Source organism: Opisthocomus hoazin, chromosome 7 (genome assembly GCF_030867145.1).
Source record: "Opisthocomus hoazin isolate bOpiHoa1 chromosome 7, bOpiHoa1.hap1, whole genome shotgun sequence".
NCBI classification, from domain to species: Eukaryota; Metazoa; Chordata; class Aves; order Opisthocomiformes; family Opisthocomidae; genus Opisthocomus; species Opisthocomus hoazin.
Genome location: NC_134420.1, coordinates 25,199,080 through 25,226,123, shown reverse-complemented (window position 1 = coordinate 25,226,123; position 27,044 = coordinate 25,199,080). Strand labels below are relative to the sequence as shown.

The following is a 27,044-nucleotide window of genomic DNA, read 5'->3' as shown; positions in this document are numbered from 1 at the left end:
ATGATCAAGTACTGCATTTTTGGACAGCCTAGGAGAAAGTGCAAGTAATTAAGCAGAGCCTTGAATTACTTTTGAAATATTTTGGGAAACCTGCTGCATTATGCATAATGTAGTGGTATATTCCTTACAAAATTCAATTCAGTTATCCCTTCCAGAGTTGTCACTTCAGAACCTACACCAGTAGTTCAGGTAATTCATATCAAAGAAGCTATTATGCCATATTCCTTCAGCAGGCATCTGTATCATGTAATAAGTTGATCCTCAGTTTTGCTTCTGTAACACAAGTGGCAGCATCCGTAAATTTTCTGGGAAATATTCCCTGTGGCTGTAGATTTGTTCAGCCAAACAAATGGGTCTGCTTGAGGCAGCCTGCAGATGCTGTCATCTGTACAACATAATGATCTTTTTCTCTACTCTAGCCCCCACTGATTTCAACTCTGAACATTTTAACTATATATAGAATAGATATAATATAGCTATGTAATCCGTCAATGTAAGAGCCAGCTGCATGTGACTATTAGTCCTTTTCTTCTGTTCTTCCCTTTTACTCCTTCTGGTTCACCCTTTTCCTTCACTACACTCAGAATATGGCTATGCTACATGCTGGTGGATGTTTATTTATTTATTTATTTATTCAAGTGATTTGCTGTTGTTGAATTATTTACGTAGCACATTGATGTAGTTTTGCAAAGGTCTAGTTTGGCTGGAGTTTTATGTCAGTGCCTGTGGCTTCCCTTTGCAACTACACAGGCTCTGTCCTGACCCAGCTGCTGGAATTTTTAATATTAAATGAATAGCATGTCAATTCTTAGATGGCTCTGGTTGTAGAATAAGAGCTGCCACCATTAGAAATAGAGTGAGGTCTGTTTGTGCCTGCAGGTTTCTTTCCCTTTTTTTATAAACTTCTCTACCTACACTGAATGTACCTAGCTGGCTGATTTTCCAAATGTTACTAAAGCTTTGCAGAGGAAAAGAGACTCTTCATTTTGTTAGGTTTCTGTATTTTTTTATCAACCCTCCTGGCAGTTGTTTCGTAACAGAAATGAAACTGTAATTCACCTCTTGGTGACATGAATGTCCTGACAATACCACATAAATTCCCCCTTCACTGTCCACAAAGGAAACAAGCTCCCGTCGCCCGATGTGACTGTGCCCTTGATTCATTACATGTTGTGGCATATCCGTTGCATGGATCGCCCAGATGCTTGCTCATTCCTCTCTGGCAACTGTAAGCCTTTGGGAAACTGCCTTCGCTGTTTCTAACTGGAAACCTGTTTGCCAGCCAGCGCTTGCGTGCTGCCTTTTTCCTGTATATATATCACTCATTGGAGTCAAGCACTGAGATGAATGCATTTTATTACACACAATAAAGTCGGTAGCTCTTAGTGATAACGTGCACCGGGATTTACATTTCAGTTTTACATTGTAAAACACAAGTGGTGAGATTAACATATAATATAAATTACAGTGTGAGCTGGAAGATTAATCTAAGGGTAAATTATTGTAATAAATATTGATAAAGAGCTGAAGGAATTCATGGATTACGCTAATTAAGCACATGATCCAGGAACCACTGAGTGGATTAAAGATTTTATCAAATTAAGTTGGCTTGGGATCAGCTTCTCAGAATATCTTGGCTCAAAGAGAAAATGTAAAGATCTGGGTATGTAGCTCTATTTTCATACAGAAATCAGAGGAAATACCTCATGGTATTTGACTGCTTAGTCAACAGAACAGTGTCAGAAAGGAAACAAAGCCTTGTGCTGCCGAGGCTGCAGACGAGCACATTTTACTTGAGATGCTATGATATGAAAATGTCAGCTACTTGTTTAATTGTCAGCAACATTTGCCAAACTCCCTTCTGCATCCTCAGAAGTAGGCAAATGGATAGCAGAGATTAAGTATTCATAGTACTGGTGCTAATAGCAAATGCCAGACTTACATGGAAGACTGTAGTATACTTAATAGCTCAAATATGACTTTTTAAGACACTGCTTGGGATTTCTACAGGTGCTAAACCAGCCTGCTATTATATAGCAATGTTGATGTGACAAGACGTTGTATTGGAAGAGTATGTATATTTTCAACTGCACTAAGCAATTAATAAAATGTTCATTAATAATTCCAACTACAGGCATATTACAACTAGCTGACATCTAGTTCTGACGGTCTTTGTCGTTATATTATATTATATACACATTAAAAAATGGCATTGCTTTTATATTTGAGACTGATCTCTTACAGTAAAAAAAGCATATTCTTTGCTGACATCTTCACATAATAAAACCTTTACCAAATTTGTCTTATGCACACACACAACTTAAAAATGTTTTGAACATATTTAACGATTTTAAAATTGCTTGATATAGCAAGCTCCGGAAATGGAGTCACAGAAAACTTGGCTGCAGACACTTGAACAGGAGGGAATATTTTGTATTGCACCTCAGATCTTGGCTTTTGCAGTTTGAATCCATGTGAGATTAGCATATAGGTTTCAACAGGTATTTAATTTCCTTGCTTGTGATCTACAGGTAGGTTATTCAATTTAAAATACAAAAAAGAATCACATTCAGTTGCTTAAAACAGAGATGCTTTAAAGCAAGACAGAATATATATACAGTGTAGTGAGTCACTGGCTTTTTACTGCCATTAACAAGAAACAGAGTGCAAAAAGTCTTGTCCACTGGTTATAAACATATCATTAAACTGATATTTTGGGGGTTTTTTCCATTCTCAAAGGTGGCTGGCATAGTGACAGGCAAAGTCATAACAGAGCGTGTGCAGCAAAATTTACACACAGCTGAAAGCCTGTCTTCTTCATCACATGTCTAAACTGTAAATGCCTGGGGGGCTTGTTATCAGTCTAGCCAATTATATCTGATCCCATGCAAAACCTGTTGTTTGGGGAGGGGGAGAGTGTGTATATTCACACATATATATGTGCACATATACACAGATAGACTGTTGGTTAGGAATGAAATGAAGAAATATTCTCTGTAGTCGTTTCTATGTACAAATTCCCTTTAACATGGACATCAGAATTAATAATGGAGCACAGCCAAAATTCAAATGATAAAAATTTTGAAGTGTTACAAATAAGTATCTTTTATTTACCTTTAGTGAATAACATCTTGATCGTGTACAGAGGCACATTTGTGCAAAAAGCAGACCTAAGCTGCTTATTAAATTAGCCTCATTTTCTCCTCTAGTGATAACAATGAGTAAGTATGTTTCAATGGTAGAATTAAAACTGTATCTACCTCAAGCAAACTGCAGGCAACATCTGCAGCACTCTACTCTGTGCTGCCTATAAAGGGATACTTGAGTCATGAACAGCAGTGATGTTAGACAAATGTTTTAGTAACAGCAAGCCAAGTGGTAGAACCAAGAAGCACAGGCTGTAAATTAAAACACCAGAAGGACATACAGCAACAAAACACACCACTGCATCGCTCCATGCCAGACAGTGTATATTCACACAGCTTATATATACAGGAGAATAGTATTGACATTCAATTGCTTCTTAAAGCATGAGGTTGTCATTGGAGCAAATCACTGAAAACATGGGAAAAGTCACTGAAAATACTTTTTAAGAGTTGAAGAAACAAAACTTATTTTGAAGACATACAATTACTGATATTACAATTACTGAATTACAAAGATGCTGTATTTTATCCTTCTCTACTACCTTACTTCATTTATAGGATGTGTCCTTTTAAAATGTAGAGCAGACAATATGATGAGAATATGTTTGTGTGCTTGTCACACTGTGTTAATTCTACAGATTCATTTCGGATCTTGTGTGGCTTTGGCTATGCATCCATTAACTTCTGAAAGCATTCGCATTCCTTAATGTGCTTTACTTCTTACCCCTTGACAAAACACTGACTGTCCAGTTCAGGTTAGTATCCGAGTGCCTCACAACAATTTGTGTCTTTTATGTTTACAACTCTTCTGCTAGGTAAGGAAATAATATCTTCACTTCAGTGAAGCAAGAGATAGTCTATGTACCTTGTGAACACTCACAGAAGAAGTCTGTGGCAGACACACCTCTAGCACCTACGCACCTTTCAAAATGTGCAGAACAGAAAAGTAGCAAATTGTATTAGAGAGATATTGACTCATATTCTTTCTCACTAGTCAGTCTAAATAAAATGTAGAGATACATTGAGCTTTCTGTTTCTAAACCAGACATAAGCTATGACAGGTATGTCTCAGGACCAAATAGCAAGCAGCATGATGCAATGCAAAGAATATCAGAAATTCTTAGCCATGGTCATCCCTAACCCCATGTATCATAGTTACTCAGAAATGCATTATCACCAGACTGTCAAAATTCCATTTGGGAAATTGTTAAAATAATCCAGTTTTGGTAGCATGGAGATCACACCTGGCTAATTATAACTTCTAACCCCAGAACTTACGGTCAGACATCATCAGATCTCTCTTCATGTCTGTTATTCAGCTGGAAATACCCTTCATTAACTGACATGGATTTGTTCTTTTAGTCAATTTTGTACCTGATTAGGGCAGAAGAGGGGCTGACATTAGCTCGTTGTCACATGTATACGAGTCAGAGGCTGAAACATCAGAACATGTGCTTCTTCTGTAGCCAGACTGGCACTTGTGCTGGGCTCCAGACATCAGGAATTCACCACCAACTACAAATATATTTTACTCACTACACTACACACACTGTAAGGTGGAGTGAAATTCATATCAAGCCTATTTTTTTTCTTCCCCATCTACAATAATGTTCTGAAATTTATTCCAGAGATATGAAAGTATTGAAAAAAATTTTGGCACAAAATATACGATCATTATTTACACACAGGGCTCTTGAAGAAAAAATTGAAATGAAATAAAAGACAAAATGGAGGCACTGATTTATGACAAAGCTATTTCACGTATTATACTTGTAAAGCATTAACATCAATATGAAACTAAAAGCAAGTAAGATTTTAAAAGCAAACTGAGGGTTTGAGTAAGAATTTTTTTCTCGCCTTTATGTATAATGAGAATAAGAAAATGGCAAAAGACATTTTTCTCTATCCTTTTTAATGACATGGTTCCTTAATGACAAAATATGAAGAAAGGAAGCTGTTTGGTGCAAAGACTAAGATTTTACCTCCTATTTCATGTTAGTATATGACACATATATTACAAATACTTACTAAGAAATAATAAACAGTATATTTATCCTGAGTCATCCATCAAACTGAAGTGGGAGAGTCATTTGTCAGTCAGCCCATCACCAGCTGCTGCTTGCACAGTCCTCTCCATCCAGGCCAAGTATGGCTCTTTTAGACAGCAACTGGGAGAACTTGCCCAATGAACTGCTTCAGGCAGCAGTCTTCACTTTGACTCATCTTGCTTCTAGACCTCAAACCCAGCTCTTGATCCACCCTGCCGGTTTCTTGCCTCAGATTCTGTGGTTGTTCTATAAATTATCCATTCAGCCTAATCCCGGTCACACTCTTATCTGTGTCTTTAGGCTTGGCATACACAGACAGTCTGCTTTTTGACCTTCTCCTCAGGTTCCATGAAATATCTTCTTCTTTTATTCTTTGAACAAAACGTCTGCCAACTTATCTGGCTCCTAGCACAGGTGGTAATTACTCTGGCATCTGGGTTTGGCCTACACAGTGGCAATTTCTGTGTCCTTAAAGACTTCATTGAAGCATCATGATTGAAGTTGTGCATGTCTAAAAATCTTGAGTTTAGGATTACTCAATTGTATTAGTATAAAAGGGAGTTAAAATTACACTACAGGTGCCATTTACAGTGCCTCCAAATTATTTATCCCACGTATTTCTTTTACCACTAAAGCATTGGATTGTTTTCCTCCATGAGAGTAAAGCAAGTGGGTACAACGCAGGTTCCATCACTTAAATTTGGAGCTCCCCTTTTTGGGCATAAATACGAGCAATATAGAAGTCAAATTTCACTATAATCAACATTTAGAAGCTTGTTTGGGTAGCTTTTGCAAGTGTTGATGACTGGACAATCTTGAGAGAAGTTGAAAATTTTCTGTTTCCAGAAAAGTCAAAAGAGTTCAGGCTTGTAAGAATGAGCTGGGCTGCTTCCCTTCTGCCAAGAAAGAGGCAGGGTACTTTGTGGTAGACAATGACATAACCAGAACCTAAGGTAAGAAAAACAAAGTTTTCATTAGGTATATGCTATGAAAGGCAACATATTAATGAAGAGTTTTCTTGTGAAGCTTTCTTCAGTATGGATATGCTTAGATATCCTGTGGGTCACTGTGATCAAGGGGGTCAAGAAATAACAGGCTACTTTGGGAACAGCAATTTCAGAGAGAGAGACAGAGTAATTGTAGAAGGTTCGGCCCTTTTGTATAACAGTTTGTCAATTTATTTTATGTCTAGTCAGTGGGTGAATAATAAAGGATGAATATCAGAGATTTCAGACCTTGTTTTCCACTAAGATGGAGATTGCACTCCACTGGAGATGTCCTTGAAGGTATAGTAAACAAACAGACAAACACTGCCAAATGCAAATCTAAATTGAGATGTAAGGAAGTAACAATTTATTTGGTACCGTACACAAACAAATGTAGCCATTTATATATTTAGAATCCATTTAGGTTAAATTGAGCAAATCATATAACACATTCTCTCTCTCTTTCTTACCTCTTCTAATACCTGTACAAAGATACAAATCCACTTAAACCCTTGAGTATTGTGGACAGCATACAAGAAATACATAGATGTGACAGACTGTAAAATAAAGGTACGAGTTATACTGTGACAACAAGGAGAGAGAATATCTGTGACTACATTTTTAAATCTAATGAATTAGATGTTAATGAAATTTTAGTTTGAAAGCAAAAAGCCAATAAAAAGAGAAGCAGAACACAGCGGAGGTGACACTTGCAGACTGAAGAATCTCTACATTTTATAGGACGTCTTCTTGGCTTGTAACCCAGACATTGGACAGAAAGTTCAATAACAAAAGGCTATTCATCTCATACATAACATAATTTCTTCATTATTTTATTTAATCTGTCAGTAATTGAATACTCCTAATACCCTTAATACTGCTAATACTACAGTGACTGGGGTCTTAAATACTGTTAACACTTGTCCACCTGTAACTGTTGTTATCACAGCTGTGATAGAAACAAAGCAAAAAAGAAACAATTCTCCTAATTGACGAAAATACCTATTAGATTTTGCAAAGGACATACTTACTAATTAATCTCAGATTAATGGACTCTGACCCTTTTTTGGAAGAGGAAGATGGGATTTTCAACCAGGTGAATGAGTATTGTTAACTGAAATGTACTTAATCTTACTTACACAGACCCCGTGTAAGAATTTTTTCACTGTCTTATGAAATTGCAAGAGAATAGGAATACACAGTTCTATTTCCAGGGTTTTGATTTTCAGTGAATCATAGAGTAAGGACATCTTCCGTGCTCTGTAATGTGGCACTGCTATATAGTATATCACACGACTGGAACAGTGTCTGTGCCCTGACATAGGTGTAGGCATCCTCCATAATATTGGCAGCTATGCACCCATCAGAAAACAAGAAACACTTGGATTTTTCTTGTATGGCAGAGGCATTTCTGATTCTTGGATAAAGGAAAGGGCCAGATTAGATGGAGTTCCTACTTTGGTAGCTTTTGCTGTCCTTCCCACCACACCTGAAGGATGCTGCAGTGCGGTCACCATACATTCATGGTCCCAGGCTGTGATGGGGTCTTGCACGTGTGAAATGCACATGGCATCCGTTCCTTGAAACTTATGAACCATATGGAAGATAGGAAAAATACCAAAGCAAAGGGTGAAATCAAGAGGTCATTAGGTAATATACAGGGCAACAAAGATTTTGGCTCCTGGATCAAACTGCACATTACAAGCTGCTGTCATGGTTATATAATGACCTGCGCCTCACAGTCCTCCTTGCCTGGCCTGGTTTCTGCTGGGATAGAGTTAATTTTCTCCCTGGTAGTTGGTATAGTGCTGTGTTTTGAATTTAATGTGAGAACAATGTTGATAACACACTGATGTTTTAGATGATGCAAAGTAATGCTTATCCTAAGTCCAGCACTTTTTAGCTTCCCATGCTTCACTGACTGAGGACGTGCACAAGAAGCTAGGAGGGAGCATAGGCGGGACAGCTGACCCGAACTGGCCGAAAGGACATTCCATACCAGAGGGTGTCATGCTCAGTATGTACACTGGGGGAGTTGACCACATCACAGGGGAGAATCGCTGCTCAGAGTCAGGCTGGACATCAGTCTGCAGGTGGTGAGCAATTGCACTGTACATCATTCATTTTGTGTGTTCTATTATTATTATTATAGTTGTTGTTGTTGTTATTATTACTGTGATTATTTCTTCTTCTTTTGCTGTCCTATTAAACTGCCTTTATTTCAACCCACGGGTTTTACTTTTTTCTCCCCGATTCTCCTCCCTCCCTTCCCTCCAGGGATCTGGGGATGAAGGGGTGAGTGAGTGGCTGCATGGTGCTTAGTTGCCAGCTGGGGTTAAACCATGACATTATCTAACACTCTGGACTTGACAGGGAGTTATTTTCCTTAGAACTGTATCTTTCAGTTAAGGTTCTGGCTATTTCCTAATTGTGCTAGGGAGACAGGCTCCACAATACAGGGTCCTGTAAACCCTTTCTCTGCTGAGACCTGTGAGTTGCAAGTTGTTTAAAGTGACTCAAGGACAAGATCTTCAAAATGGAGAAGTTTTATTTCTTTCCTCTGAGATTTGAAGGATGGATAGCAAAAATTAAAACCAATTAACATCTGTGTGCCTGATCTTAGGTGTTCCATTTTTTTTACCAGCTTTGTCAATCTAACTTCCTTCTCTGCCTGTAGATACAGTTGTCCTGTTTACATCTCAGCCTGATTCTGGCCACAGAATTTGTTGACACTCCTAGGTACAAACGCAGATTCCTCAGCTCCCTTTCTTTAAAGATATCTAGAACATTTTAAAAATTTCAGCTTTGTTGTTTCATCTAACCCTTTCAGTCTAACACCATAGCAAGTCCGCTGCCACCAACTTGACTGACACAACACATTCAGACGATGAAAGTACCATCATCCTGGCATTTCCCATTTCATCACTCTAGTCTAGCACCAAGTACTTTGCTAAGAAACCTCTTGAGCTTTGCGTGAAGATTCAAGTTGGCTGATATGCAATGTAAAATGTTTTGTTCTTTTCTAATTGAAAAGCCAGTTTCTAAGAAGCTTGATTTTTACACTCCAGGAAAAGTTCATGTTCCCACAGACTTAGAATACTTGTTCTATTAAACACATCCCTTGTACATACATGCAGGTAGTACCTTTTCATTTTCAAAATTCACATGACTCATCTTAGGTATAACACCCCCTCTCCTCTATAAATTGTTTATCACTAAGTAAACATCATATTTTTTCGTCTGGAAGGCAGTTTTACTGAAGGTGAAGATTTGCTACTTCTAAATGACAACCATAAACTGTTCATTCAAAAACAGAAACCGCATGTCTTAGAATTTCATTTTAAGTAAATAGAACTTCCATCCTCATAGTGAGATGAATAAGCTTTTTACTTTATTGCCTTTTGACAAAGCTGTAGGTGCAAACAGACATTTGCTGAGGCAGCAGAAAATGTTACAATTTAGTTCTGACATATAATGCATTTGGTGCAACGCACACAAGATGTAATGTTGCTTTCACATATTAAATATACACTGTAATTCTAAATAAAATGTTCAAAATAGTCCTGTCATGCCTGAGGAAACCTTAGAAACCATAGGGACTTGGTAAATTCATGTTATATGGTCACATAGTTGTGTTATGCTTCTTTCATATTGACACTTATTAGCATGATTTGAACTCTAAACATAATGTTTCACTTAATAAATTCTTCTCTTCTTGCCAGAGCTAACTGGTAATATCAATGTCCACTGTGCAAGAACAGAATCAAATGAGAAACTTTTAGCTTGTAAGTTCAGTAAAGGTATTAGTCCAAAAATGTCAATAAGGAACAATTTAATAGAAGTAGTTTGGCAGACTGGCCAAATCGAAAAAAAACAGGAAAACTCTAGGTGCTTACATGAATTTTGATGGAGAAACATGAACTGAGGTGTTCCTAAGATCCAAAACTAAAGGCACAAATAATTTGGTCACAGCCAATGAAAGACAAAAACATGCCTCTCCTGAATGTGTTGCGTATGTCCTGTTATCCTGATGGTAGATCCTGTGCTAGTGTACATGTCGAAAAGGATATGAATGTTGTAGCCAGGCAGTGGATGGCATAACCATTTATCTTCTTCCGAGCTCCTTGGGCCTTATGCTATGAGACTGATGCTACCAAGCAGAAGAAAGAGTGGAGACAGACAGGAAGCTTTTACTACTGTTGCCCCTACACTCAGCAGTCTTCAAGGAGTTTCTACATCATTGAGCAAAGGCAGCATCTCTATCTCTTTTCATTTTTTCATCAAGCATCTTCAAGTTTCATACATAGTTATAAAGTTAAGCGGTTTGTGAGTTACTGTACTTCCTCTGATGTAGGCAAGAGTATTTTGTTCTGTATATTTTTAATAAACTTTTACTAATTAAAACTGAAAATATTTCTGTCATTTAAAGATATATTATTTCCATTTTCCCCCTAGTTGCCAGCTTTCTAAATCTCTAGATCTGTTGTTTTTCTCAAAGCGATTTCTTTGAGTCTTTGAGTGTCAGGTGATTATGCAATTATTTTATATTTTCTGTTAATTTCTAACCTTCTCAATTATGGATAGAAGTTTAAAATGTCTCAAAAGGTACACCTAAATATTCAGAAACTCAAAAGAAACAGAAATAATCTAAAAAGGTACTTATTTTTCAATGTTATTGTCTGTAAACCAAATTCATAGTTTGTTCATGAAGTCATGAAATAGCAAGTTTTCATACTGCTGCATCTTATTTACTGTCAACATTTCAAACCTCCTAGGAAGTAAAAATGGCTGTTGGTCAGCTTTAATTTTATTTCTATCTAGCTTTATTTCCATTGTATAAATCCACATTCAGAATGATGCTGTTTATGAGTAAGCACAGTTAAATATATGATAATCTGTCTATATGCACACACACACGTACACATATATAAGCAAACACACTCATAACAAGCAGTGAAAAATCCATTAATTTTAATTGTATGAATTAAAATACTTTTCAATGTATTCTGTTCCTACTCCAGAATGGCAGCATATGGAGGCTATATTCTATATGAAAACATGTAGAAAATTAATGTTAGACAGGGTTTTTTGTATAACAGATGAAATTGCTGCAGTTTTTATAAAATAATAAAAGATACTAATTGTGTGCTATGTAAGTAGAGTGGATTTTTGAGTAACTTGTGAAAACCCAATAATATTTTTAAAGGTTTGATAATTACTAAATGCTGGAGTCCTTTGCTGTAAATCTTCACAGAAACATTTGCATCTAATGAGAGACCAGGCCATTAAAAAAGGTGAAGTGGTCCTGTTTTGAAGTGAAAAGTCTTGCTAAATGGAAAAAACAGTAGCTCTTCTCATCCGTCTTCACTATTGCTACCAATGACACAGTGTTGTTATTGCATGAAGGGCTGAGAGCTTTGTTATGAATGAGAAATTCACATATGATACTTCATGTATGCATCTCTAAGAGAGGAGAGTTACTGAAGAGCCTTGCTCACTCATTTGTATTACAGGTTTATATGACTGAATTATTATATTGCTAGTGGATATAATGGTTGTAAGTCTTCTCTTTTCCACTCCCCTTTTCTTCTTCATGTATGGCCCTCTCTTTCATCAGTGTGAAACCATGCCTGTTTGTAATGGAAGTGTTAAGGATTGTTACACTAATTACCCTTTTTGAATTATAATGAAGATGATGCTGAAATTCTCCTGACTCTTCAATACTAATGATTGTCATCAGGAGCTAGCATCACAGATGTAAGGGTCATTCTCATCTTTTGCATGTTGCATTCGGCTGCCTCCTAGCTTGTCTAGTGCACCTCCACCAACAGAAAAAATTATGCATCAAGGCTCTTTTATGGGTATGACTGTTAAAAAACCTTTTTTTTCTTTCTTAGCAGTATCAGCTGATTATCAAACGCTGTTAATTGTTCAACTGATAAGTGTTGGAAATGGTGTTTGTCAAGAATGGTAATCAAGTTCTTATAGGAGCCCTCACATTTAATTTTAATGACAACGTACTTGTCTTCTCACTCACATAGTGGCAAAGTGCTGTTGTGAAAAGCCCACTGAAGTAATGTAGCAATGTGCGTACATTATTTAGGAATCTTGATTAGATTCTGCATTCTGACTTCTATTGTTCAACCCATGTAGTTATTTCAATCAGCTTTTTGGGGGTGAATCAGGCAAAGATAATTTGAGAAGGGCTATCCCTCATGGTCCATAAACCGTAAACCACAGTATTAATCCATTGTAATAAATATTCTGTAATGTTGTCTTGAAAGGTGAGGGTTCTTTTTTTCTTTACCTTTCAGCAAACTATCCATATATTATAAAATGTAGAGCTGGCAGGACTGTATTTCTAAGGATTTAAGTGCTACAATGCCATCCAATCCTTCTAGCCCAGTGCATAGACCAATTGAAGCTAATACTGTACTATTTTAATCTCACATTTATCATGTGAAAAATCTTTTTTTCATGGTTTTGTTTGTTGAGGAGTTTTTGAAGTCATTGTAGGCTTCTTTCTTTACAGAAAAAGTTGACTTATTCTCATCTCATTGAATAGCTGAAAGAATAAAGAATTATGCTGACCAATAAAAAATTATTTTGGCAGGTGCAAAGGAGAAGACAGAAGAAAAACACTAGGTGGACCCCAAAGCTGGGGCAAGCAATGGACTTCAGGAACTTCAACATTTCATGTCATACAATCTATCTGGAGTATCGGTACTATTGAGCTAGAAAGAAATATATGTACTGCAGTGGTCTTTTAACTCTTAACCATTGAAGTGGTTGAAGACATACAGGTGAGAATTAGAATTTCTTAATACTATTTATATCCATTCTTCCTGACAAATTCTGAGTGTTTAGGGTGAAGACTGACATGTGTATATGCTGACGTTTGTCAGTGTGCTAAAAAGGCTCCAAAAGTCTGGAGATATTTGGATTCTATTGGTGTAAAATAAAATTCAAAAGCTGTGTATTTCAAAATATGCATTTGCCTACTTTTTTTTTTTTCTCTGAACCATAAAGGTTCTTCATCAAATTGTTTGCCTTTAATGCAACAAAAATTGCATCAAAGAAACATTTTTGGGGGGAAGGATAATCCCAAACCTGCCTGCAAGAGTTTAATTTCTCTTACATTTTGTGTTCTGTAACATCTGTTATAAATGACTTATTTCAATATGATATTCTGTGATCAGAAATTCAAAACAAGCTGGAGTACACACCTGTCCTATGACTTATCAGATTCCAAATAGAGAGAAATTAAAGCAGCCAGAATCATATCAGATGTTCTGCTTCCCTGTGAGAAATATAGGAATGGGATCAATGAAAAACTGATGGGAAAATGAATGAGATACTATTTGTGTCACATTAACAATGCAAAGTATTCCCATCATTTTTCTCTGTGTGCAGATCACCTCAAGTTTGGGTTCTGTTTTGCTTTTTTGTTTTTCAGACTGAAAAAAAAATCTTTACTTAAATGCTTAGAAGATGATTTAAGGTAGTTTAGCATTTAAAAGAAGTTCTCCATTTTATGTATATCATTTATTCAAATCTTGGCTCCCATTAGGAATCTAAAGTTATCAGAATGTGAAGGCTATAAAATCTTATTCATAATTTTTACTTTCAATATGTACTTATAGCACATGTTTATAATAAAAAAAACCTGACAGACCCAAACTGAATGGATTCCCGGAAAACATCGTCACCTATATATACCTACCTAGTTAGCTTCATATATGATACAACTTCAGACTCCCTAATGGATATATTGTTATTATGGGCCCTGAATTCTTGACACAGAATTTCCTGAATTTTTGGGTGGGTGTAAAATCTAACAGTAGGACTCAAATTCTTCAAAAAGTGGTGCCTAGTGTTATATGCATAATTCTTCAGTATTCCTATATGAAAGTGGTCTTTTTCTCAGAGAACACAGAATCATAAAATGGTTTGGCTCGGAAGGGACCTTCAATATCATCTAGTTCCAGCCCCCCTGCCATGAGCAGGGACACCTTCCGCTAGCACTAGACCAGGTTGCTCAAAGCCCCATCCAACCTGGCCTGGAACACTTCCAAGGAGGGGGCATCCACAGCTTCTCTGGGCAACCTCTTCCAGTGTCTTACCACCTTCATAATAAAGAACTTCATATTTCTAATCTAAATCAACCTTTTTTCAGTTCAAAGCCATTACTCCTTGTCCTATCACTACATGCCCTTGTAAAAAGTCCCTCTCCAGCTTTCTTGTAGGTCCCCTGCAGGTACTGGAAGGCTGCTATAAGGTCTCCCCAGAGCCTTCTCTTCTCCAGGCTGAACAGCCCCAACTCTCTCAGCCTTTCCTCATAGGAAAGGTGTTCCATCCCTCTGAACATTTTTGTGGCCCTCCTCTGGACTCGCTCCGACAGCTCCATGTCTCTTTTGTGCTGAGGGCTCCAGAGCTGGACGCAGGACTCCAGCTGGAGTCTCACCAGAGCAGAGTAGAGGGGCAGAATCCTCTCCCTCAACCTGCTGGCTATGCTGCTTTTGATGCAGCCCAGGATACGATTGGCCTTCTGGGCTGCGAGCACACACTGCTTCTTGTCAACCAACACTCCAAGTCCTTCTCCAAAGGGCTGCTTTCAAGACATTCTCCACCTAGCCTCTCTTTGTGCCTGGGACTGCCCCTACCCAAGGGCAGGACCTTGCACTTGGCCTTGTTGAACTTCATGAGGTTCACATAGGCCCACCTCTCAAGCCTGTCAAGGTCCCTCTGGATAGCATGCCTTCCCTCCAGCATGTCAACTGCACCAAGAGTTTGGTGTCATCAGCAAACTTGCTGAGGGTGCACTCAGTCCCACTCTCCATGTCAGCAGCAAAGATGTTGACCAGTGCCAGTCCCAATACTGACTGCTGAGGAATACCACTCGTCACTGGTCTCCGTTTAGACATTGAGCTGTCGACTGCAACTCTTTGAGTGTGACCATCAAGCCAATTCCTTATTGCCCAAGTAGTCCATCCATCAAATCCATATCTCTCCAATTTAGATACAAGGATGTCATGCAGGACAGTGTCAAGTGCTTTGCGCAAGCCCAGGTAGATGGCATTGGTTGCTCTTCCCTTATCCACCAATGCAGTAACCCCATCATAGAAGGCCACCAAGTTTGTCAGGCATGATTTTCCCTTAGTGAGCCCATGTCAGCTGTCACCAGTCACCTCCTTTTTTTCCACGTGCCTTAGCATAGTTTCCAGGAGGATCTGCTCCATGATCTTGCCAGACACGGAGGTGAGACTCACTGGCCAGTAGTTCCCCATGTCTTCCTTTTTACCCTTTTTAAAAATGAGGGTTATGTTTCCCCTTTTCCAATTAGTGGGAAGTTCACTGGACTGCCATGACTTTGCAAAAATGGTGGATAGTTGCTTCGCCACTTCATCTTCCAGTTCCCTCCGGACCTGCGGATGAAGCTCCATAGGTCCCATGGACTTGTGCACCTTCATGTTCCTTAGACGGTCTCAAACCTGTTCATTTTCTACAGTGGGCAGTTCTTCATTCTCCCAGGCCCTGCCTTTGTCCTCTGCAGTTTGGGCAGTGTGGCTGGAGCACTTGCCGATGAAGACTGAGGCAGAAAAGTCATTGAGTACCTCGGCCTTCTCCATGTCCTGGGTAACCAGGTCTCCTGTTTCCTTTCAGAGAGGGCCCACATTTTCCATAACCTTCCTTTTATCACTGACGTACCTTTAGAAGCTTTTCCTTTTGCCCTTGATGTCCTTGGCCAGGTTTAATTCAATCAGGGCTTTAGCTTTCCTAACCTGATTCCTGGCTGCTCGGACAATTTCTCTGTGTTCGTCCCAGGTTACCTGTCCTTGCTTCCACCATCTGTTGGCTTCCTTTTTGTGCTGCAGTTTGTCCAGGAGCTTCTTGTTCATCCATGGAGGCCTCCTGATGTTTTTGCCTGATTTCCTCGCTTTGTTGGAATGAATCGCTCCTGAGGTTGGAGGAGGAGATCCTTCAATATTACCCAGCTTTCTTGGGCCCCTCTTCCCTCCAGGGCTTTGTCCCATGGTACTCTACTGAGCAGATCACTGAAGAGGCCAAAGTCTTCTATCCTGAAGTCCAGGGCAGTAAGCTTGCTGTGAGCCCTTCTTGCTGCCCTAACGGTCTTGAACTCCACCATTTCATGGGCACTGTGGCCAAGTCTGCCTTTGAGCTTCACATCCCCACCAGTCCCTCCTTGCTGGTGAGAGCAAGGTCCAGCATAGCATCTCTCCTCTGTGTCTCCTCTATCTCTTGGAGTAGGAAATTATCATCAATGCATTCCAGGAACCTGCTGGATTGCTTCTGCCCTGCTGTGTTGTCCCTCCAATAGTTATCATAGTGGTTGAAGTCTCTTACAAGGACCAGGGCTTGTGAACATGAGGCTGCTCCTATTTGTCTATAGAGGGCCTCAACCACTTAGTCTTCCTGGTTGGGTCACCTGTAGAAGACCCCCACTGAAATGCCATCTGCTCCTGACACTATAATTGAGATGACGGTATGGTGTCCATGAGTATGTGGGAACTAACCTCCTCTGAAAATTACCCTGCTTTATTCAGATGCTTAAATAAAGCATGTTAGGCATGTGCGTTGGAAAATGTGAAGTGCCTCATTTGCAAACAGCATCACCACAACAGACTTTAATCAGCTACCCGCATCAGCTTAAGGATAGAGGATTGAATGCTTGTTCTTAGTGACAGTTAATCTGCTTCCCCAAATGAAAAACAAAAACTTTTTGGATACTGGCAGAAGGAGCTCGCATCCTCATTCTGCCTATAATCCTTTTGTAGAGGTGCTTGCATGAAGTGAATTTTTTTAATAATAATTTCAAAAAAGACAATAAATATGTTTATTCAGTGGCAAAGCCAGCCTTTAATCCTTCAATACAACCTTTGATCCAGAAAGAAACTGGCAAACCTTAAATCCTTAATTTTGGAAAACTTTTAGCAAGACTAACTCTTGATTTTGTTTCATTCATTACCGTAAGGCTGATGAAATGAATGATAAATCAGGCTCATTATTCAGAACTTGTTTATTTTCTTGTGACTTCCATTTACTCTCTTTGATCCCCTTCTCTATGTTTGTTTCCTCCTATTCCAACAGTTTAGACAGAGAGTAACTACTACACAAACGTTTACATTGAACACAGCAGTTGGTGCACTCACTTGGAGATCTGCATGATGAAGAGCTGGGAATGTTATCCCCCTCATACTAAGCTATTCACTGACCAGAAAAAGGCAGTCACAATTAATGTGTTTTTAGTGCTCAGTGTTTCGAAAATATTGCTACATCATCATCTAGTCTACAAAACTGATCAAGCTTACAAGCTGTTGGACAGGATGCATTACATTCAGTTCAGTGTTTTCTTATAAGATTCCTAGTGTTTTTAAAGAATTACTGATCAACAAAGTGTCTTGAAACATTGATACCTGATTAATGATCTCATTATTAATGCTACTCTAAATGCATGCTTGGCAGCACCTTTGAAGGAAAGGGAGGGTTTTATCTAGGAAAGAAAGCAGAAATTAAAAACATGATTTATGTGTAATAGATACCTTTTGTTGGCTTGTAACTCAAATACTTTACTTGTAACGATGGGACTTGGTAGCTGTGAATACCAGGAATTTTCTGATGGAAGATGTTAGCCACCTACAATATTTCACTGTTTCATTGATCTTACTTATGCTATTAGGACCAGTAAACCTTCTCTGACCTGAAGGTCAGTGTACAAATAGCAATCGGATGACTTTTTAGAGCTGACAAACATTTTGCAAATGGGTAGTCAGACTACTCCTGTTGGAAGTAAGTAGTTCTGAAAGGAAAGTTATAATTATGGAGATGTAAAAAGGTCAGATTTTCTGCAGTTCTTCCTGACTAGTCAAATCTGTGCTGCTGATGCAGCAATAAAATTTTTCTGCCTTGTAAAATAAGCCATACTGCAAGGTTTTTTTAACTGTATGAAATGTATATAACAAGTAGAAATTTTCTTCAAATCCACCTGATACAAGTTTACCAATATGATCCAAGACTATTTAGTAAATGCACTTTTTATTGCTTTCACATCTCTTATTTTCATAAGCTGTCATATTAGTTTGTCTAAAAGCCTCCCCAACAGGCTATTAAAATTTCATTAGCTACAAAAAAATTCACAGGATAAAATTTCCTTTTACTCTCAAACTTCATTTCACATAAGGCTTCTCCATTCTTACACAGCAAATACCATGTCTCATAGACTTACAGGAAAGTTTATTTACCTTCATAGAGTAGTTACAGGTGTTATTTTCCATCATTTTTGTATGAATAGTTCTTTTTCCTTATATAGAACATTTTTCATTTGGAGCACATTGTTTAATTTTGAGCAGAAAAAACAAGCCTGAATTCCAGTTTTCTAAGAGGTTAGAGCAGCTGATCTGGTCTTCTAACCATGAACACGGTTCCAGCAACCCGAGGAAAAAATGTCACGTGGAAAGATACGTACACATTGGAGAATGTTCTGACGAATCAGTGGTAGGTAAAAGTTTTAGTGTATTACAGAACTTCAAATAAGTACTCATTTATGAATAAACACTTTTTTGAATGCTGGTATTGTCTATCCTCTTTCTTTGTGTAGGAGATAGCTGCAGTTATAAAACCTTTTTTTATGTTACAGGGTTTTCAGACCCATAGTGAGTTTGTGGATTCAGCGATGAGAAAAATCATCACTTGTAAACAGAGTACTAGTTGATCAAGGAATTTTGAAAATACCAAATACAGAATTCAACAATTTCATATTGGAAGACTTAATGTTAGAGCTGTTTCTTTCGATTCTGGTGATATAACTGCCGTTTAATTCTTAGATACTTTTCCAAGATTTGAAGGTTTGTTGTTCCCTAAAGAATGTTTTTGCGAAGTAAATGTTTCCCTGGATACCATAATTATTTCCTAACCTCTTAAATCTCATTGGTACTACTAGATATCAAGAATTTTAAAAAATCTAGGCATAGTAACTCAGCAGGCAAATTTTCTGTGTGCTCTACTTAATTTCAGTGTTTAAAGAAGTAAGAGGAAAGGTTTCTAGTGATTTTGGATGAGCCCACAAAGCTGCATGTCACAGTGGTTCCCCTTTCCGTTGTGGTACTTGGTTTCATATTGTGTACACACATATTCTAGAAATGGTTTGTCCATTTGTGGCACTTCTGAAAACTTAAGCAGCTGTATTACTTAGCTGCACTGCAACTAAACTGTATCAGCAGAGGAACAGTAGAAATCTCTGTTCTTGCTTTGTACTTCCTTTCCCTAATCCTCCTAGTACCACTGGAATAATTTCAGAATTCATGTTTCAAATTGCATGTCAGTTGGCTTGATAAAGCAATGCCCACTGTGATTTAGCGCATTGCATTGAACACTAGGTCTCTAGCAAAAGGATACAACACAATCAAATACTTTTTCATTGCTGCTGAAAAAATGTATCTCAACTTATCACAGCCAAAGACCCATTTCGTCTTCTTCCCTGCAGCCATCCCCTTTCCAGCAGTGTTATTAGTGCACGTGGCCCTGCCACAGTGTGTAATTGTCTGTACAGGCTGGAAACCTCCAGCTGTGAAAGATATTCTGCTACAGGTAACACATGGCTCTGCAGAGGGTCCCACCTGCTGTGGCTTCAGCAGCTGCAGAGTGTCACATGAAAGGCTTCCAAGCAGCTCAGCGGCTTTGAGGCAGCATCCTCCTTTCTTGTGTCCTCTCATCCTGCTTTCTGTTTTCATACAGCTTTGATTCAAAGTACTCTGCATTCTGTGTCACAATCCATTCAGCAACAATAAGCAGGCACTTAGAAAATCATACCTATATTTATTCTCAATGAAGATTAAAGTGCTCAAAACTCTGACTTAAAATCTACTCATACTTTCTCTTTCACTATTACATTTTACACCTTTATTTTTGACAAAAACAATTTCAGGTGCCTATTCATAAGGAAATGTAATGAACTCTTCACCTGTGAGATAACAGGGCAAACAGCCTCCTGAATGGAAGACAGTTTGCAACTTTCGGCTGTATTCTTATGTGGGGACAAAGACTAGAAGAGGTGCCTGAGTTTACCTGGACCTCCTAATTACTATGAAAAAAAAGAATTTTCCATCTGGAAATGCGTATTGCTCAGTGCAGCCAATTTTAACTTGCTCAGTTCTTGTTCGCGCTAACTAGCCAGACCATGGCACTGGCACATCAGGACTACTAGTGAGGGACAGCTTGTTCTTCCTTTCCCTTCCAAGACATCATTCATGTCTTCTTTTAAGGCTCTTTATGGTTGATTTTTACACATATGAGGTATTTATTGTACTTTCTTATCAGTAACCAATCTCATAAAGGACATCATGAATAATTATGAATAATGACTCTGCATCCCCTCTATCCTTTTCCAGTGCTAAAACAGAGTTTATTTGCTATGGAATCTAAGCTGCGCAGTCTTTTATCCCACGCTTCTATTACTGGAGAGGCTAAACTGGACTATATCGACCATCTGAAATACAAAGTGGCCAGCATTCAAAGCCATCCTTCATTCATTGTCAGAGCCAGAGACCCGCGTGGCAATGACAAGGGATTCAGAGAGTATTTCTGGCTCTGTCGATTGCTCAGAGCTTACATATGACTCTTTCTCCCTTTACCTTTTCCCTTCTTTTCATTGTATATTTTGTTTGTTTGCTTCCTTTTTTGCTGTTTAGCACATCCACAAAGGGATGTCTTCTTGTTTCCCACTATGATGACTGAGATATAACTCGATTTCCTGTGTAAATATTCTCTAAGAGACAGAACAAATCTAACTGTTTAAAATATTTTTAGCCCTTTTTATCTGCAATGTTTTCTTATTTGGATTTGAATTGACTTATGCTGAGAGAGAAATTGGCCTAGTGTCTTTCAAGGTACATAACCAGGTTTAATATCTTTCAAAATTTAAAGATGTCACATCATAACATGCAAGTGCACACAGTAAGCTGTATTGATGAAACTTTGTTTTGAACACAGAACAATTTTTAAATTTTTACTGAAGGGAGCAAAGGCAGGACACTAAAATTACAAGGCCACAATATTATATGATTTCTGCATGTAGTTGCTTGACCATTTAATATCTTCTTTATAAACAGTAGAGGTTCAATTGTAAACATCATCAAATTACATGTTTAATAAAACAACTGTTTCCATCTCCACTGAACAGATCTATTTTTTTCAAATTTAAATCAGACACTATGACTAGGACAAATGCTTTCAAGCATTAAAGTTTGCCGTTGTCTCTGGCAAAAAAAATATGATGCTGTATAATTTCAGCTCAAAGCAGGAAATAAAAACTTGTATCTGTAGGTGCAAGCTGCTAACACTGAATATTTGCAATCTAAAACGCCTGAACACGTCTCTACTCTGAATGCTTTTTTCCTTGTCATAGCAGCTATCGGGAGGAAAATGAACTCCATCCCAGCTGAAACCAGGACACTTGTACAGAAATATATGGCTTTATTAAGTGGATAAATTGTACTGTAATAAATACACTAGACATCAATTCCTTCAGATACTGTGTACACATTCTAGGGTTTTTTCACCTTTTAATAGGATTGACTAATCCTCTTGGAAAGCTTAGCATACCTAGATGAAAAGAAAGAGTTGAAAGGCTTCCAAAACAAACTTCTTTTCTTCCCACTTTATCTAGTGATCCAGGCCAATAAAGTACTTCTCCAAACCCATTTGCAGTAAACTTCTACTCATCTATAAAAATTAAAGCACGCTCAGTTATGTACCATTTCCCTACACAGATCTCAGACTAATAGAACTTAGTTGAGAACTCCGTTGGAGATCAAGTCTCTCCTTGATGTGGGGAGACAACTGCATCCATCTGTGCCCCTTTTGAGAAAAAGAGGAAGAGGAAGAGGAAGAGGGAGCATGAAAGGGAGGACAGGGGTCCACTCACTAGCAATACTGTGCGTAAAGCAGTGATGGAGTCAGCAGGTCTGGGGCTGTGCAGATCGAATGGCTTGAGAACATTCTTGTGAGTCCTTACCAAGAATAAAAGACCCAGAAAAAAAGAACCAGAAGATCCCTGGAAATCCATTCCCCTTTCACACTTGGCATTATGTATGCCATGAAGTATTCTAAGATTTTGAGAGAAGTGAGTTTATTCAGATGGTGCGGATATGGCAAATAAATCTCTTTGTCCTATACATCTCTATAAGGAATTTTTATTTCTGCAGCCCCAGGATACAGGGATACATACACAAGCTAAACCGTTAATATGCGAGCAGTGCAGCTCTGCTCCGTAAGCTTTACTATAGCCCTTGGCTACACCATCAGCTGCTGCCACAGTAATCCTTCCTACACAGCTACTTTTTCCCATGGCTATGGATGTTATTGGACTATTGTTCATATCAGTATCTAATCCGAGCAGTTTTTCAGCTCACACATTGATGCTGAGAGAACTGCCCTGCAAAGCAGAACATATAGCACACTCAGAGAGACTTACACATCTTTTTAATGCTCATCTACGTGGAATCTCTGAACTTTTACTTTAAAAGGCTCAGCTACCTGTATAATTGAAAGTAGTATTCACCAGTCAAGGACTCTGTTCCTACCATGTTGCAACAAATCGATATTCAAGATTGCTTTCTCTGAGCTGAATCTCTCACTCCTTCCTCTGTTTAGCTCTTCAGGGCTCACGTACTCTTTCATCTGCAAGAGTTCACTAACATTAGTTCTTATTCTCAGTTGGCCGGTCACCTGTTGTGAGAACTACCCTATCTGTCTACTTACTACCACCTTCCAACTCGACTGCTCCTTCCCCCTTCCTTTTCACTTCCACTGCCTTTAGCTTTTTCAGCTTCAGCCTATGTAGTAATCTTTCCGGTATTTAAAAGGACTGAACAGCAAATAGAAGATCCCATTGTGTCTCACAATATTGTTTAGGAAATGAAGCTCTATCAAATCATATACAGCATCAAAATTCTGCTTTTTGTTAGATGTATCAGGTTTATCAGAGATAAAGACAGAAAAGGGAAGAAGAGGATGAAGAGATATAGCCAACTAATTAAGCAGCTGTTTTCTGGAATGATTGTAGAACAGACTGCCTTCAGGCACTGCAAGATGAAAATAATGTGTAAAAAGGCCTGAAACAAAACAGCCTACAAATGAAGCAAAACATAATAGAACATGGCAAGCTAGTAAATAGAAATGCAATATTAAAACTTGGCAAAAAATATGAATAGATTTTAATGAGTGTTACAGAATAGAAACAAATCCGTTTTTTTTTTTAAAACGAGAAATATGTGGTCATGGTGCAGGCTGCTGTCTTGCTGTATATCAATTCCCTTCTCGGCCATTGTTTCTCTCTTCCCTCTGCCCCTGTCCGAGTAACTTCTACATCCATTAGCAAATGTTGAACAAATTCGATATATCAATAACATTCCCCAAAGATAAGTTAGTCGTACAGGTTTCCTGAACTAGATCTATAGATACAAATTGGGTGCTTTGATTTCCTCAGGTGAGCGCTTCAGATGATACAAAAAAAGTTGCACTGCAAATTCATACAGTATTAAGCACTGAAGAGTACACAGAGGAGAGAGGGAGAAAACTTGTAATTACTCTAATTACGGAAGAAGCTTGAGCAGGGTCTACCAAGTAACTGCAAGGCGCACTTGAATGAAATCAGGATTGCTTAGCAAATTCCATGTTGAGACAAGATTTTCAAAAAGAGTAGAAAGAGATGAAGGGAACTGTTGCATCAGTGTGAAGAAGGTGAGATGATACCAGGATTCTTAACCATCAGCCATAAGGGAAAAAAAATTCAGAACTGAAGATATAAAAACAGAGAAATAAAAGGAAAGATTCTGGCACTTTTATAGTGACTGCATTAGAAAATAATCGTGGTGATTAATAATGGAGCTGCAGGCAGCACAAAACAACAAGCTAGTTGAAAGGGCCCTAAAGATCAGAGTTACAAACTTCAGTTTTAAGATATCATGCAAACAGACAAACGTAAGTAGACTATAAAAGTCCTAAAGGTGAGAGACATTACCAAGGGGCATAGGGAGAAAAATAAGAACATTAGCAGCTTACACTGGGCAGCTAGATCATGGACATAGCTGTTGACCCAACTAAATATGTCCTGCATTTTGTGATCTAATAGTATCATTATAGAATCTGGGAATGACTTTTGAATTACATCAAACCCCCAAAAAACAGTATTTTATAAGTATGTTTGACTATTACTAATTCATGAGAAATAAAATAGAAGTTTTTAAGTAAGACACTTATTTTACTAGTTGGCAGGTTTCAAAAGCACAGACCCACTATTGAATGTAGAAAATGGCATCCCCTTCACTTGGCATGGCTGAAGAGAAACTTCAAACGCATATAAGCAGAGCATAGTCAGCCTAAAACGACACACTGAGAGAGAAAGACAGCAAGGAAACAAGACGGCTCTTTGATTTACAAAAGCTGCTTGGCAATGAATTAGTTTCAGGAACAGAAGGCAATCTCTTTGGGAGAAACAAATAAGCAAAAAACAAAACAGAATAAAGAGTCAGAATGTAAACTAAACACTTGGCTGGCTCAGAGCCTCCAATTTGACATCTTGGCTTATAAATAATCGAGGACACTTGTATTATCCATGTTGTAGAGCACTGGTCTTCATGAATAGTTAAAAAACCTCTGACAACTGGTAATGTTTCATCAAGCAGAAAGTACAAAAGGCAAATTAGTGTTGTTTTTTCATCACCCTTTGTGGGCAGAAAGATCAAAGAAGAGATTTTCATACTGGCAAAGACCTTGTCAGTCTCTTTTCTCTGCTTTACATAAAGATGTGTTTCTGCAATATGACAATGAAGGCTAGCAGATGTTAAAAGGAAAGTCACCCCCTACAGAAACTGAGCAACTTCAGGATATGAAGTCTCTTACGAGCATTTTATAAAAGGATTTATTCCTGTTTCATATTTATTTCATGATTTTATACCAAGAACTGGACAAGTCATTTTATTATGAATCTTGCTGATGGCATATTTGAATTTTCCTTTTTAACTGAAGAACAGGAAATCACTAGCTCTATTACAGAACATAACTTCCCCAAAAAATATAAGTAATGTTTAACATAATTACTAATTTAATTACAATATCCAGTTTAGTAACATTGCAGTAATATTGCAATATTACATATGATGGGCTCTATAGACTATTATACTACACAATATAATTTTTATCCTAAACAAATTGTGTGCACACATTTCCTTAACTCAGATTTTCAGAGTTATGTTTTAGTGATTATTCTGAAGACAAGGGGGGGAATTTAAAATCGTACCAACTGTGAATTTTCCATTGTTTCCTCTCCTGCCAGTCTACACACTTTTCTCAGACACTGTCTCAAAATATGCACATACCAATGCATTCATGCCCGAAATAATCAAATGGAAAAAGTGACCTTCACTTTTCATTTGTAACAGTCCAGAGGTGAACGTAGCCCAGAAGTGATACTTGTCTCCATCCCTGGTTTGGGGTCTGTGGCTCCGGCTAACAGCAGCTTTCCTTACAGCCATTTATATGGGATATGTATGTACTGTGGGCCTGAGGTGGCTAGCCTGTGGTGCCATGAGCAGGTGTACAGCTCGCCTGAGCCTGCTGCATCAGGATCTGGGTAGACCGCAGGGTCTTGGCAGGGAGAGCTGGCAGTTTGTGGACTCGTGTCACCCTCCAAAAGCGAAGCTGCACTCTACCTGAAACAGCACTGTGGCAGGAACTTTGAACAGTTGCTTTCTGAAGCTGGAGGCAGACCATACAATGAAAAGAGGATTAGATGCTGCATTAGGGTTTTTGTGAAAGCAGTCAGATGAGTATCCTATCCACCTTGTATTTAACATTCATCTGATGAGTTTAACCTAGACTATAGCCTCTCTTTGTGGGACAAATTGGCTCTGGTTAGCATTTCCTTTCATCTCTCTCACGAAGAAAGGGCATTAAAATGAAAATTCAGTTTTCTAAGGACTGTAATTCTAAAGGAATACAATGTACTCAAAGTCCAGTGAAAGGTGCAGTGCTAAAAATAAAAATGGATACAGATAGAAATTGCTTTTCAGATTTCAGCCATATAAAGCTTATTCACTGCCAGTGATATGCAGCCACTTCTGAGTAATTCGCAAGATAATTCTGTGTTACATAATGTACTCAGAAATGTTTTTTCTTTGATTTTTGGGAAGGGGAGTTGAAGAATGGTCCACATTTTCCCTCAGCTGAAACTACCAATAGTATTTGAGGTAGATGGAAATCTGCGGAGAAGGTAGCAAAATTAATCCCCATATTTTTGCAAAACAAAATGCTTGGAAGATATTTAGTGTAAAAAATAGGCAGATATTACCTTTCTCTCTCATTAAAGACTATTTTGACATATTAGTGTTCTTATTCTTAATGGTAAAAGTCAATATACCAAAGTATTTAGTGACCCATATGTGGTTATGCTAGAATGCATAATTAAAACACTGATTCTATAGAATAGGATCTTCCATTAAAATATAAAAATATTCTCTGCATCTGCTGTGATGTAAGGAGGTGATATTTTTGAAAATAAACTAATCAAGAAATCAGATATAAATGGAAAAATCTGGTAAGGTACCAAGGAATTTGCCATACAGCAATTGTGAAAAACATTAAGATTCTCTGGTACCTCTAAAATATTTGGTGAAATGTACAACAATGTTTAAAGCGTACAGCACATCAGTCTGAAAATACCTGAGATACTTCTCCTTGGAGAAGACACAGTATTCAGCAGATCACTTTTCAGGAGAATGCTAGACTGGAGGTAGAACACTAGGATCTGAGCCACAGAGTATTTACCTAACTCTGTCATAGGCTTGCAG

At 38.2% G+C, this 27,044-nt stretch overlaps 1 long non-coding RNA gene across 3 annotated transcripts in view; it reads left to right on the top strand.

The window, feature by feature from the left end:
- Window positions 1-27,044, top strand: part of LOC142361964 (uncharacterized) — a 251,588-nt gene that overhangs the window by 207,381 nt on the left and 17,163 nt on the right. For all 3 annotated transcript variants that reach the window (XR_012764551.1, XR_012764553.1, XR_012764552.1), the window contains 2 exons: window positions 12,794-12,983; window positions 18,549-18,693. This is a non-coding gene — a long non-coding RNA (uncharacterized LOC142361964). The remainder of the gene's footprint in view (window positions 1-12,793; window positions 12,984-18,548; window positions 18,694-27,044) is intronic.